The sequence below is a fragment of the Echinops telfairi genome, unplaced genomic scaffold (genome assembly GCF_000313985.2).
Source record: "Echinops telfairi isolate 266 unplaced genomic scaffold, ASM31398v2 ScPeMD7_7457;HRSCAF=8495, whole genome shotgun sequence".
Lineage (NCBI taxonomy): Eukaryota > Metazoa > Chordata > Mammalia > Afrosoricida > Tenrecidae > Echinops > Echinops telfairi.
This window is the reverse complement of record NW_022111357.1, coordinates 44,317,626-44,330,300: the sequence shown is the minus strand read 5'-3', so window position 1 is coordinate 44,330,300 and position 12,675 is coordinate 44,317,626. Positions and strand designations below refer to the sequence as shown.

Below are 12,675 nucleotides of genomic sequence, written 5' to 3'. Positions count from 1 at the left end.
CCCACCAGATGGAGAGTTTGGGGATCTGAGGGGGTGAGGGGGTGCAGGACACGGTGAGTCTGTACTCCAGGAACTCTCCTGCTCCTCGGCTCTGGCCCTTCCCGTCTGGCCACTGTTCAGTGACCACATGTCACATCCCAAGTGCTCCCCCGGGACCACGGCAGCTGAGCCTGTGAATGGTGCCAGACAGAAAGTGACTGAGCAGTAGTCATGGGGCTGAGCCATGGGCCAGCGGCCTGAGTCCTTCCTGGCCGACTCCAGACCCCTCTCTGTTGTCCACTCTGTCTCTACCTGGCTCCCCTGTTCTCCCTTCTATCCCCCATGCCATGCTCTGCTCCCCTTCATCCCCTCTACCCTAACTTCCCCCAGCAGATGTCCCCACATGGGATCTGTGGGTCCACCAGGACCCCCGGTGTCTGCTCAGCACCCCCGGTGTCTGCTCAGCACCTGCCCTGCAGCTGTGGGGGTGTCTCATGTTGTTAGAGAGAGACTGGATCTCTAACACCTGTTTCTCGATTCACTGGGTGCTGTGGGCACTTAGGCCAGGGTGAGCAGTCCTCCCTGCCCCTCTTGAGGTCACAGGCCCCCAAGATCTCCGGGCAGCCTGTGCCATGTCCAGGGCAGGGTCCTCCCCCAGGGCTGAGGACCAGGGGCTGCAGGTACCCAACCCTTGTGATGGGTCTGGCCCGACCTGGACCGAGAGACCCCAGTTTTCAAGCTTGTGTAGGTACCTCAGCCGGTGGTGTGAGGGGGACTGGTGATAAACTCACTGCCGTCGAGGCAATGCCAACTCAGGGACTCTAGAGCCGTATGTGTGGGCTCCCGGGACTAACTCTTTACTCTGTCTCCCGAGGAGCACATGGTGGTTTCCAACTGCTGACCTTGCCGATAGCAGCCCAACACAGAACCACTACCCCACCATGGCTCACCTACTTCACAATAAAAATTATTAAAGAAAAATAAATCAAGGAATCAAGGGATGGGCACGGAGCTGATGGGCAGGAAAGGGCTTGGTGTGGAGGCGAGGTTCAAACCCTACTCCTCCCTCTTCCCAGGGACTCAGAGCTGCTGTGGACTCGGGGGTGGGGGTGGGTGGGGGGGGCTGAGGGCGCGGTATTCAGTCTGGGCGGGAGGGCCCAGCCACCTTCCCACAAGTCCCCCAGGCCCTGGTGAACTTGTTCTTTGATTTTTTTTTCGTTCCCAAGGTCAGTTTTTCTTGTTATAATCAGAAGATTTGCTTTAAACAGCATGTTTTTAAAAGGTAAGATGAGTCAACGTCTATTTTGTGTTCGTTTTAAAAGTTTGTATTGTGGTAGAAACATATGGAACTAAAAAAAAGTCCTCACATTTTTCCTGTGGGGCATGTCCTTTTCGAAGCAAGCCCCTTCGCATTCCTGTGAGGACAAACCAGTATGCACCATCCCGGAGCTTCCTCCAGGAGCACAAGTTAAAAATTATTCAATGCGGGATTCCTGGGCCAAGCGGCAGTGGGCCGTACCAGGCAAAGGTTTCCACCAACATTCCGAGGGCCGCAGATAAGACCCCGGAACCCAGCGCCTGCACTGTCACCCCAGCCAGGTAGGGAGCTCGAGGGGGTCTGGGAGCACAATGGGTGGGTGGGGGCTGGGGCTGCCGTCCCAGGAAGCAGCCTGTGACTCAGAAGACCACATTCCTTCAGACTTGTCCCTGCCACATCGGCCTAGGGGCTGAGACACCCGGTGCTGAGTAGCACTCGGACCTGAGGTATCCCGGGCGGTGGCCAGGCCTGGGGGGGTCTGAGCCAGTGGGGGACAGCCTGAAGAGGAAGCCGGGGCCTTGACCAGGGTGGTTGGAGCTGGAGGTTGATCGATGGCATTTGTTAGGGATGCGGGGGTCACGCTATGGCCGCATCTGTGAGTTTGCCAACAGTTGCAGAAGTTGGGCTTCCCCCAAGTCTGCGCTCACTTTGGGTCGGGGGTGGGTGGGGGTCATCCTTGGGTTCACACCTCCCATGCTCCTGCAGGTTAGAAGTCCCTCCCTGGCGTGAGAAAGGCCGGACCCGCCGCTCCCCCAGGAGCAGGGAGTCCTTGACCTCTGTCACATTTGTGGGTGTTTCCGAGATTCCTGTCAAAGCGAGCTGGTCCTGGGGCCTGTTTGAGCCCCAGCCATCTCCCAGGTGGGCTGGTATCCAAGGAGGCCGAGATGCCTCTGATCTTGGTCCCTGGCCGGCCGTGGTAGCAGACTAGAAGCTCTGAGGGCCGAGTCTGATTTATTGCACAAGCCTGACCCGTGCGTCCTGTGAATTCCCTTTGGATGCCCCTTGAGCAGGGGTGCTGGCCTGGACCTGCTGGAGCTGTGACAGGGTGGGCAGAGCGAGGTGGGAGGGGGCACAGCCTGGGTGGGTGGGTGAAGGTGCTGGGCCACCGGCAGCTCAGAGGGAAAGGCGTCACCGCTGAGTATCAGCTAGCCAGAAAAGAGGAAGTGGAAAACCCCCGGGGTGGGGGTGGGGGAGAGACTCACTGCTGAAGGTTTGAAAGGAAACTCAAGATGTTTCCCTGGAGACAAGGAAAACAAGACAGCCCCACTCACAGCTATGGAGTGGTTTCTTTTCTTTCTTTCTTTTTAAATCATTTCATTAGGGGCCCACACAACTCCTATCACCATCCACACCATGCATGGAGGGGTTTCTAATTCATTGCCATCCTACGGGACAGGGGGGAAAACTGTCCCTGTGGGTTTCTGAGCCGTAACTTTTCCGGGAGCAGAAGACCGGGTGGCTTCAAACTGCCCATCTTATGGTTGGAAGCCAACCTCTCTGCCCTGATTGGGAGGTGGCGTTGACTCACAATGTCTGCGAGGAAACCGAGTGAAACCGGGTCTTCTTCCTGATGGACCCTTGCAATTGCCACTCAAGTCCAGAGGAGTCCTGAGACCTGTCCCAGGCCTCAGAGGAGAAGTGGATTTCTGATGTACGTTTTGATCAGTTATGTTTGGACATCATTTAAGAATCAAATCTTTCTAGGAGACTTGGAGAAGCAGCAGCTTCTTGGACATGCCCTGCACCCTCCCCAAGCCCCACATCTGGTCTTGGTCCTCTCCGGGCATGTCCTCCATTCCCTCAAGGACAGGACTACACAACGTCTTCTTGACGTCTCGGAAGAAAGATGGCGTTAGTCTCTCTTCTGTCCCTTCTCATGCCCACCCACCTCTCCGGGGTCCCTCCATCTTCCCAGTGGGTGTCATTCTAGCGAGGTCAACCCCCAGTGATGATGCTGGTGGGCAAGGAGCACGCCCCTGGTTGCTTTTTCCTAACCCCACGGTTTTTCATGGAGTTAATCATTGCCTTTGTTTTTACTGGCTTGCCCGTTTTCTCTGAACTTGTCCCTATTCCTCAGACTCTTCCCTAGTAGCTTCAGCAGAAACACATGATTTCTGGTGAAATCTCTCCAGGAGACATCTGCTACACCCTGGGCTTGTGTGGTTGCTCCCCGGGCCTGGGGCAAGGCTGGCATCTTGAGCATTTCTCTGGTCTTGTTGTTGGGAGGTGCCATTAGATCCATCCCGGCCCACGGCGACCCTATGCACAGCTGCATGCAACACATCCTCCTAACTGTTCCTGCTCTGAGTCCACTGTTGCAGCAATGGTGTCTAGCCATCTCCTGAGGGACTTCCCCTTCCTTGCTCCCTCTCTCACAAACACAGTGTCTTCCTCTAAGGCAGTGGTCCTCAACCTTCCTAATACCGCAACACTTTCAAACAGTTCCCCAAGTGGTGGCGACGCCCCAACCATGAGATTATTTTCATTGCTATTTCATTGCTGTCATTTTGCTACTGTTATGAATCGGGCGACCCCTGTGAGAGGGTCATTTGACCCCCCAAAAGGTTGCGACCCACAGGTTGAGAACTGCTGCTCTAGGGCCTGGTCTCTCCTGCCAACATGTCTAAAGTATGTAAGACAGTCTTGCCATCCTTCTGACCACACTTCTTCCAAGATAAATTGGCTTGTCCTTTTATCAGTCTAATGTACTTTCAGTATTCTTCTCCAGCACCACAGTTTGCATGCATCAATGACTCCCGTAGTCTTCATCCCCTAAGTCCCCACTGCTTCTCCCTTGGGATAGTTCTCCCTTTCCCTGGCTCCCAAGTCTTTTTCGTTCTTGGTTGACTCCTGGATTGGGTGTAGTGTGTCATTCAGTAGCTTCTTAAGAAAGGACACACGGGAGATATATTGCTGTAAAATGTCTTTATTCTGCACGCTCACCTAAATGATAGTTTAGCTGGGTATAGAATTCCAATATGGTCATTTTTCCTCCAAAGTTGGAAACCATTGTTTCAGTGTTGTCTGGAAATCATTGTTCCAGCAACTTCCAAAAGGTAGCATTCTAATTATTACTCTTTAGTGTGTTATTTTCTCCCTGGGACTTTCCATTGTTGTTGTCAGTTGGTTGTTGAGTCAGCCCGACTCATTGCAATCTTAAAACAAAATAAATCATTGTCTGGTCCTTTCATCATCTCCATGATCTCTGATGTGTTTGTGCCTATTGTTGAGATTGTTATGCCAATCTCTCTCTCGCTCTCATTTCTGGGTACATTGTTCTTTTTATAGGTACTTGAGGGGATTAGGCTCTCTAAGGTCCTCCCCTTTGTCAGGGGTCTGAATGGAAACTTGGGATTATGAAGATTTTCAGTGTGTTGGGGGATCAAGTTGGGGCCAAGCCTCCCCAGCAGCTGAGGGCCTCTCTTCCTCTAGTGCTGTTCCTGGGGCTGGTGGTCCAGGGGGCCTCTTATTCCTTGGGGCCAACGTGGACCATGAGGTCCACCACTCTGTTGCTGTAGCCAAATTCATTGTCATACCAGGAAGTGAGCTTGACAAAGTGGTCATGGAGGGCAATGCCAGCCCCAGCATCAAAGGTGGAAGAGGGGGGGTCACTGTTGAAGTCACAGGAGACAACCTGGTCCTCAATGTTGCCCAGGATGCCCTTTAGGGGACCATCGGCCACCTGCTTCACCACCTTCTTGATGTCATCATACTTGGCAGTTTTTTCCAGATGACAGGTGAGGTCCACGATGGACACATTGGGGGTGGGGACATGGAAGGCCATGCGAGTGAATTTCAGCTCCAGGATAACCTTGCCCGCAGCCTTGGCAGCACCAGTAGATGCGGGGATGATGTTCTGAGCAGCCCCATGGCTGTCACGCCAGAGTTTCCCAGAGGGGCCGTCCACGGTCTTCTGGGTGGCAGTGATGGCGTGGACTGTGGTCATGAGTCCCTCCACAATGTCACAGTTGTCATGGATGACCTTGGCCAGGGGGGCTAAGCAGTTGGTGGTTCGGGAGGCATTGCTAACAATCTTGAGGGAGCTGTCATGCTTCTCGTGGTTCACGCCCACCACAAACATGGGGGCATCGTCAGAAGGGGCAGAGATGATCACCCTTTTGGCACCGCCCTTCAAGTGAGTCCCAGCCTTCTCTACGGTGATGAAGACACCCGTGGACTCTATGACATACTCGGCACCAGCCTCACCCCACTGGATGTTGGCGGGATCTCGCTCCTGGAAGACGGAGATTGCCTTCCCATTGATGATAAGCTTCCCGTTCTCAGCCTTGACTGTGCCATTGAACTCGCCGTGGGTGGAATCATACTGAACATGTGGACCATGTACTTCAGGTCCATGAAGGGGTCATGGGTGGCAACAACGTCTACTTTGCTGGAGTTGAAAGTAACCCTGGTGACCAGGCACCCAATGTGGCCAAATGCGTAGACGTTGACCTTCTCCACCGTGTCTCTGGGGGTGCCTGGGACTACACGGGAAGGAGGATGTGGCTGCCTGTCACATGAAGAGGAGAGGGCCATGTCAATAGCTTACATGGAGGGGTTTCCCGACCTTCTTTCTCACTACATATGAGGTCCGTTTCTGGTGAGTGGTCTCCCTGGTTGTTAGGGCCTCCTTTTTTGTTCCCAGGATTGGCTTTTCATGAAAATGTACATGTGGGGGGTTATGTTTCTCACCTTTTGTGCTCTTCATCAACTGAGAAATCCATGCCCTTCAGTTCCTTGGGTTTTTGTTTCTTATTGTTCCCCTTCTGTTGCGGTTGTTCTCCCTCCCGAGGGGACTACTGAAATGTCAGTGATGTGGCCCAGCATCCTAGACGATGGACCTCCGGGGCCAGATCGTCTTTTCTACCTCTTCTCCTTGCGCTTTGCTTTCCTTTCAAGATCTCCTGAACTCTCCCTTTCAGCTCTTTTATTGCACGGAGTTTTCATATTTTTAATCAAGTTCCATCTTTTAATGCTACCGCCTTGATTGTCAAGAATTCACTTCTCTGAGAGACTATTCTTATAGCATTCTGGACTGTCCCACCTTCACAATGTTTTCTGTTTCTTATGGAGGCGTTAAGAGTAACTACCTACAGTTGTCTTCTCTTTGCACAGATGCTGTTTTGGAAGAAGCACACTTTTCTTCTCTTTCATTTGTGTGTTTGCTCTTTCAGCACTGAGTTAGTTAATTGTGCCAACCTGGCCGATAATCACATGTGGGGCTAATTGAAAGGTGGAGGGATAAATGGGTGGTGAGCCTCGCCTTTCTAGTTCTCGGGTCTCTTGCTTTGTGATGGTTGCACCAGGTGCAGCTGCCTTAGCAGTTCCCTGCTTCAGCTTGCAAGATTGACTTCCTACAAGACATCCCCAAGGAGAAGCCGCATGGACCTATCCCGATGCAGCCCTGGGTGCTGGAGCAGCCGTGTGGAGGCCGCTGCTAGTGCTGAGATGCTTGTTCGTTCACTGACTCAGCTTTCCTCCTGCAGTCAGCATCATTGCCTCTGTTTTGTGAGGTGGAGGACTTTGTGGACTGGTGTTGGGTTAATGGGTTAATGTTGGACTTGTGGGCTTGGGCAGCATTGGGTTGGGATGTTTTCGTGATGCACACTTTCTTTACATAAAACTCTCTTATACATGAGTTGCTGTGGATTTGTTTCTCTAAAGTACCTAGACTAATACATTATGCTAAGACAGCTGCACCCTGGTGCGACCATCACAAAGCAAGAGACCCGAGAACTAGAAAGGCGAGGCTCACCACCCATTTATCCCTCCGCCTTTCAATTAGCCCCACATGTGGTTATCGGCCAGGTTGGCACAATTAACTAACTCAAGCACCCTCCTATCGTTACACTGTCCACATTGAGAAACTGGTGTCACGCTCTGGGGTGCTTTGTTTTATTTCTGAAAACGGGTATGAAACCTTCATAGTAAAAGATTCCACACACTGGCATCAACTGATTTGAGAATACAACTTTACTCTAGGCGGCCAGTGGCAAAAATCAATCTTACACTAAGAGCTCTTAGAAGTTGTCCATAAGATGAAACAAAAAGAAAAAAAGAAATTGTTGAGCAAAAGACGAAGAACGCATTGGAAAGGCGAGTGAGGCCTTTACAATCCACAAAAGAGTGAATCCACGGGACTCCGAGGCTTCAGGGGAGTTCAGGTCCCAGAAATCTGCAAGGAGGAAAGATTCAAAGGAACCATGGGTTTGGCTCCGGAGTGCTTCTCCCAAAGCAAAGCCTGAGACAGGGGTTCCAGTTTAGGAATACTCTCAGGAGAAACCCAGGCCCTGGGGAAAGTAGGTCAGGGGTGGGAGGGAGCTTGGAGGGGCCAGTGCAGTGGCTGTAAGTAGAACCACCTGCCTTGACAGGGCCTGGGGTGACGTCTCATACCACAACCTCTCCATTGTCAGTGTGGGGCTGTCGGGGCCACGGACAAGCCTCTGGAGAAGGAGGCAGCTGTGAGCCCTGGGACCAGTACACCTGCCAATAAGGTTGGCACTGAAGTTTTATTTGAGGTGAGAAATCCGTTGAGATGTTGGCAAACATGGAAAAAAAGCAAAAACACCAATTGCTAGAGGGGAGGCTGAGGGAGAGAGGGGCCCACAGGAACGGTGGTAAGGTTTTAGCCTTTGGGTACAACAGTCTGGTTGTGTCAGTTAGCGCCAACGTGACAACACCTGTAAAGCCCACCTGCAGGCCCTCCCCCATGTGAGGATGGGGCGTGGAGCCAGCATGTTGGCTTTAGCTTCCCTGGGAGTGAGCACCCCTTGGGAAGGGCTGCTGGGGGTGCTCATGACTGTAGCTTCCATGAGGGGTGTCTTGGAGGCACCCACCCAAGAAAATCCATGGGACCCCTCGTTCTTCTAAAGCTTGCTCTGACAAAAAAGAAAGGGGGGGAAAAAAAAAAGCTTCCTTCCAGAAAGTCCCTGCCACCTTTTGATGCAGGGCCCCATAGGACAGGGCAAAACTGCCCCTGTGGATGCCCACGTATGCACATCCTCACAGGAGTAGAAAACCTCATCTTTCTCCCATGGAGCAGCTGGTGGTTTTGAACTGCAAACCTGGAGGTGAACAGTCCAACATGCCACCACGCCACCAGGGCTCCTGTCCTTATAGAAGCACATGCTCTCTGCACTTACGGTTGATGGACACCCGGGAAGAGTTAATGAGCCAGGAGCAGGCACAGTCACCCTTACACCCTTCTTCCAAGTGACACGGGTGGGTGTTCCCATCAAGGTATTCAAAATGCCTATCACCTGTCCATCAATGCCCATTCACAAGAACTCACCGGCAGAAAGCGCTCCAGAGCCCTTAAACAGAGAGTGGCTAAATACAATGTCGTGGACACACAATGGAATTCTCCCCGGGCAGACAGCCGCCATCGGGGGTGAACGTCACATCCACGCCCAGTGAACTAGCCAAGTGGAGAACCCTTTGCCATCTTGCTGGATTAAAACCGGCAAGGGTAGAGATGCCCGAGATGATCACAGCCCCCACCCCATTCACCAAGAAGTGTTTTTTAAGAAGCAATTGGTGGCTACCAGGAGTGGGAGGGAGGGTCAGAGTGGAGCTTAGCTGAAAGGGCGTGGAGTGATGTAGCAGAGGAACCAGATAATGGTGGCCCAGCTCCAAGAACGTCACCATGCCGGGGAATTGTACAAGCCAGGACTGTTCAATGGCGAACATGGGCAGGGAGCCTGATGGGGCCCAGTGGCCTCTCCGGGGTGTCTGCATGTGTTCAGGGCAGCGCATAGAGCTGTGATGCCCACAGAGGCAGGAGACCTGAGCTGGGGGTACCTGTCTGCCCGCCTAGGCTCCTTAGCCAACTCCCAGGGCCCTCAGTGGGCTTCCAGGCCTTGCCCCCAATGTCAGCACAGGCACCTGATGAGGGTGGGGGAGGGGGGCGGTTCTGAGTTAGAGGAAGGGTCAGTCTGGGAAACAGCTTCTCTGAGTTTTAATGTTTGACTGCCTCCCCTGTATGATTAACCCCAGGCGGGCCCTTTAACCCTCTCTGCGGAGCGTGTCTTCTAGTCCAAGCACCATCTGGCTGCCAGCCTGGGCTCAGTCAGTCCCCAGGACAGCTCCACCTGGACGAATGGGGGCGGGGGTGGGGGGGAAGGGAGCCATGGGGCAGTGGAGCTTTCTGGCTTGGTGGGCTGTGCGGCTTAGGGGGAAGCCTCTGAGAACTGGACTCCAGGCTTTGTTTCACGAAAATGAATCAATGATTTCATAAACTCAGCATTTATTTCTGGAGTCCCTGACGAGGTGCGTGGAGCCAGGAGGGGGAGGGGTAACGGCTTCTACCTTTGTTCCTCCTGAGACACTGACCTCATGCGAATAGTTTGGGCGCAGCGTCACCCCCTGGCAAGCCCCACATGCCCCGGACCGCCCCCCCCCGAAGAGTCCTCCCAAAGGGCTGGTCTTTGGGTTCCCCTGGCACAGGCTCCGTCCACCTTGGTGGTCATTTCTGGGCCTGGCAGTGGTGAGGCTGGGCCCGTGGCCTGGGCAGCTTGTGGCCGGGGTACACTTTGGGAAGCTCCAGCCGCTGACTTGACACCAAGGCCCAGGTTGCCCTTATCCACGACTCTAATGAGTCCCTGCCCCCCAACCTCCCAGCCTCTCTGACCACCCTGTGACCATGCTCCTGGCTCCTGGTGGCATCTGGGTGGCAAGGTCCTTCAGTGGGCCTGGCCTGGGACCCCAGCACTGGCATGTGCTGGCCAACATTTAACGACTGGCTCTCGGTGGGCACGTATCCTGGTGCAGATGCTGTTTGTTTAACAAAGAGCTGGGAGTACGGCTGCCCAGCATCCGACCCTTGGGCGAGGGCTTCTGGAAAGTTCTACGTTTTTCTCCTGTCCTGCGCCGGCATCAGTCGCTACCAGCTCTTGTGTGAGGGGTCACCGTATGCGGACTCACCTCCCCACAAACCTCCCTCTTTTATTCCCAGTGGGAACTTCCAATGGCAATGGGTCCCTCTGTCCAGGATGGGAAAGCTGGGTCAGACAGCAGGGGGCCCTAGGGCTGTGTGGGCTGTGGTGGTGGGTCCTCCACTTGCCTCACCTTGGCTGGGGGTGGGCAGCGGTCCGCATGCTGCCCCTGGCCTGTAGTGTGTGGAGGGGCTGGTGAGGTGAAGCTGTGCTCAAGAGGCAGGAGGGCCTGAGGGGGACCCCCTGGAAGGTTCTGGGTGGTACAGGCTGCAGTGGGCGGGGTTCTCAGAGCTCTGCAGGGCGTGGGAGCATTCCTGCTCAGCTTGGGCCTCAGGAGCTTGGCCTTCCCCTGTGAGGCAGAGAGGTGGGCTCTGCTCTTAAGGAGGCTGAAGCGGGAGGGATGTCGCTGGGGGGTGGGGGGGGTGGAGCTTGGAGTGGACTGGCCTGCTTGGGGCAGAGAGAGCAGGTTGGGGTGGGGGTGGGGGAAACGACTGAGAGTGAGTGTCCCTGGACAGTGCAGGGAGAGGGTTCTCTCCAAGGCCCACTGTTAAAATCCCCCTCCAGTGAGGCACCAGGCACCCTGGGACTCCGATTCACGTGCCTGGCAGGGAGGTGTTTGTAAACAGAGACCCTGGGGGCGCACTCCTGGGAAGGCGCTCTGTTCTGGGGATGTCCCTTTTGGGTCCCGCACCTCAATCTGCCCTGATTTGCCCATGTCCACTGCAAGGCCAGGTGCAGCTGTGGCCAACCAGGCTGCAGCGTCCTCCGGGTAACTCTCCAGGGACTGGCACGGAGGGGACTCCAGGGCAGGGCGGGCAGTGTGCTGACAATCTGGGAGGATACAGTTAAGAGTGTGGGTGGGGGTGGGGGGAGGTGACCCTGGGAGGGGACAGGCAGTGTGGTGGCCAGGGAGGTGGTGGAAGGGGCAGAGGCCAGCAGGGCGTGGTCCCTTCACACCCAGGCCTCCATGGGTCTGATTCTTCAGCCCCACCCACCTCGTTAGTTTATCCACTCCTGGGCACGGGGGTCAGCTTCGAGGCAACCCTTATCCCCCTCCTTCCAGAGAAACCCCATGGTCCCACGGCGTCCCCCCTCCCCCCCCTGGAGCCGGGAAGGACGGCGGAGGAGAGGAGCAGTGTGCTGGAAACCTGAGTCTCTGCCAGGTGTGGGGACAAAGGTAGTGCCGCCCTTAGGCTGCCCCGCCCGCCCGCCCCCTCCCTGGGCACCTACGTGCTGAACCTTCCCTACATCCTCTTCCCGAAGAGGTCTGGGCGCAAAGTCGGGTGGGGGCTCGAGGCCACTCGGAGGGTCCCAGGGTGGATGGGTGGGTGGGTGGGTGGCCACTGCTTGGGGGATGAACCTCTGCTGGGGTACTGGCCGTGTTCCACCAGAGGAGGGAGGGTGGGGGGCCGGGCCCGATCTGGATCTGGAAGCTGTGCTGAGGGGGCGGGAGGGGCACGCTCTGTGGGTGACACCCCCCGGGACCCCGCCCCTGGGCGCGCAGCTGCGCACCTGTCCACTGAAATGAGGCCTGGGCCGAGAAGGCTGCCTCTGTTAGGACTGCGTGCTGTGTCTGTCACCAAACCCTGCTCAGGGGGGCCTTCCCAGAAAGGCAGTGTTGAAAGCGTGGAGGTGGACCGTCCTCTTTCTCTCCCCTGCCTCCGCTCAGGGCGGCCCCTTGCTTCATCCAACCTCTAGTCACAGGGGGTGGGGGGTGGAGGGGGTGCTGGAGCTCCAGGCTTCCCCAGGCGAGGCCTGGGTCGTGGACTACCTGCTGTGGAGCCAGCTCCTCCCTGCACACACAGGCACAGTCATGTCCGCGGTCACAGACAGCCCCCCATACAAAGGTGCACACGCACACTCAGGCATCACACTCCCCTACATACGCATGTGTGCCCTAGTCCTGCACTCAGGAGCACCCAGGCACTCACACACGTGCACACGCACCACACTAGCATACTCACTCACCTGGGCATGCTCACACGGTCACAGACAAATACACCCACACCTGCACAGATGCCCACAGTACGTGCAAACCCACACGCGCACACAAGCACTCAAGCCATCACGTGTCAGACCTGCTCCATCACACGTATGTTCCCGCACACTCACATACACAAGTGGTGCACACTCATGCATCTTTATGCACAGTCACATCCTCGCACACGTGTGTAGTCACACACACCCCCATTCCCCCATGCCTGCAGAGGTGCACACTCAGATGCAGTCATGCACATCCCCACATAGTGGCGCAGCACATGCATGCATCAGCTACTCACATTCCCATGCTCGTTCATGCACACGCTCACATGCACGCACAGCCAGCCTCTGGCACACACTCACACCTGGGCACACTCGCATATTTGTACTTGCCTTATGCACACAGGTGCACAGGTGCACAGGCTCACCCATTTACACCCTCATAGACTCACACGCGTGCATGCA

General features: G+C 55.4%; 1 protein-coding gene across 1 annotated transcript in view; it reads left to right on the top strand.

Moving 5' to 3' along the window:
• Window positions 1-1,527: 1,527 nt before the first annotated feature.
• Window positions 1,528-12,675, top strand: part of TTLL10 (tubulin tyrosine ligase like 10) — a 73,248-nt gene continuing 62,100 nt past the window's right edge. The window contains exon 1 of the mRNA XM_045299237.1: window positions 1,528-1,578. The gene's annotated coding sequence lies outside the window, so the exon portion shown is untranslated. The remainder of the gene's footprint in view (window positions 1,579-12,675) is intronic.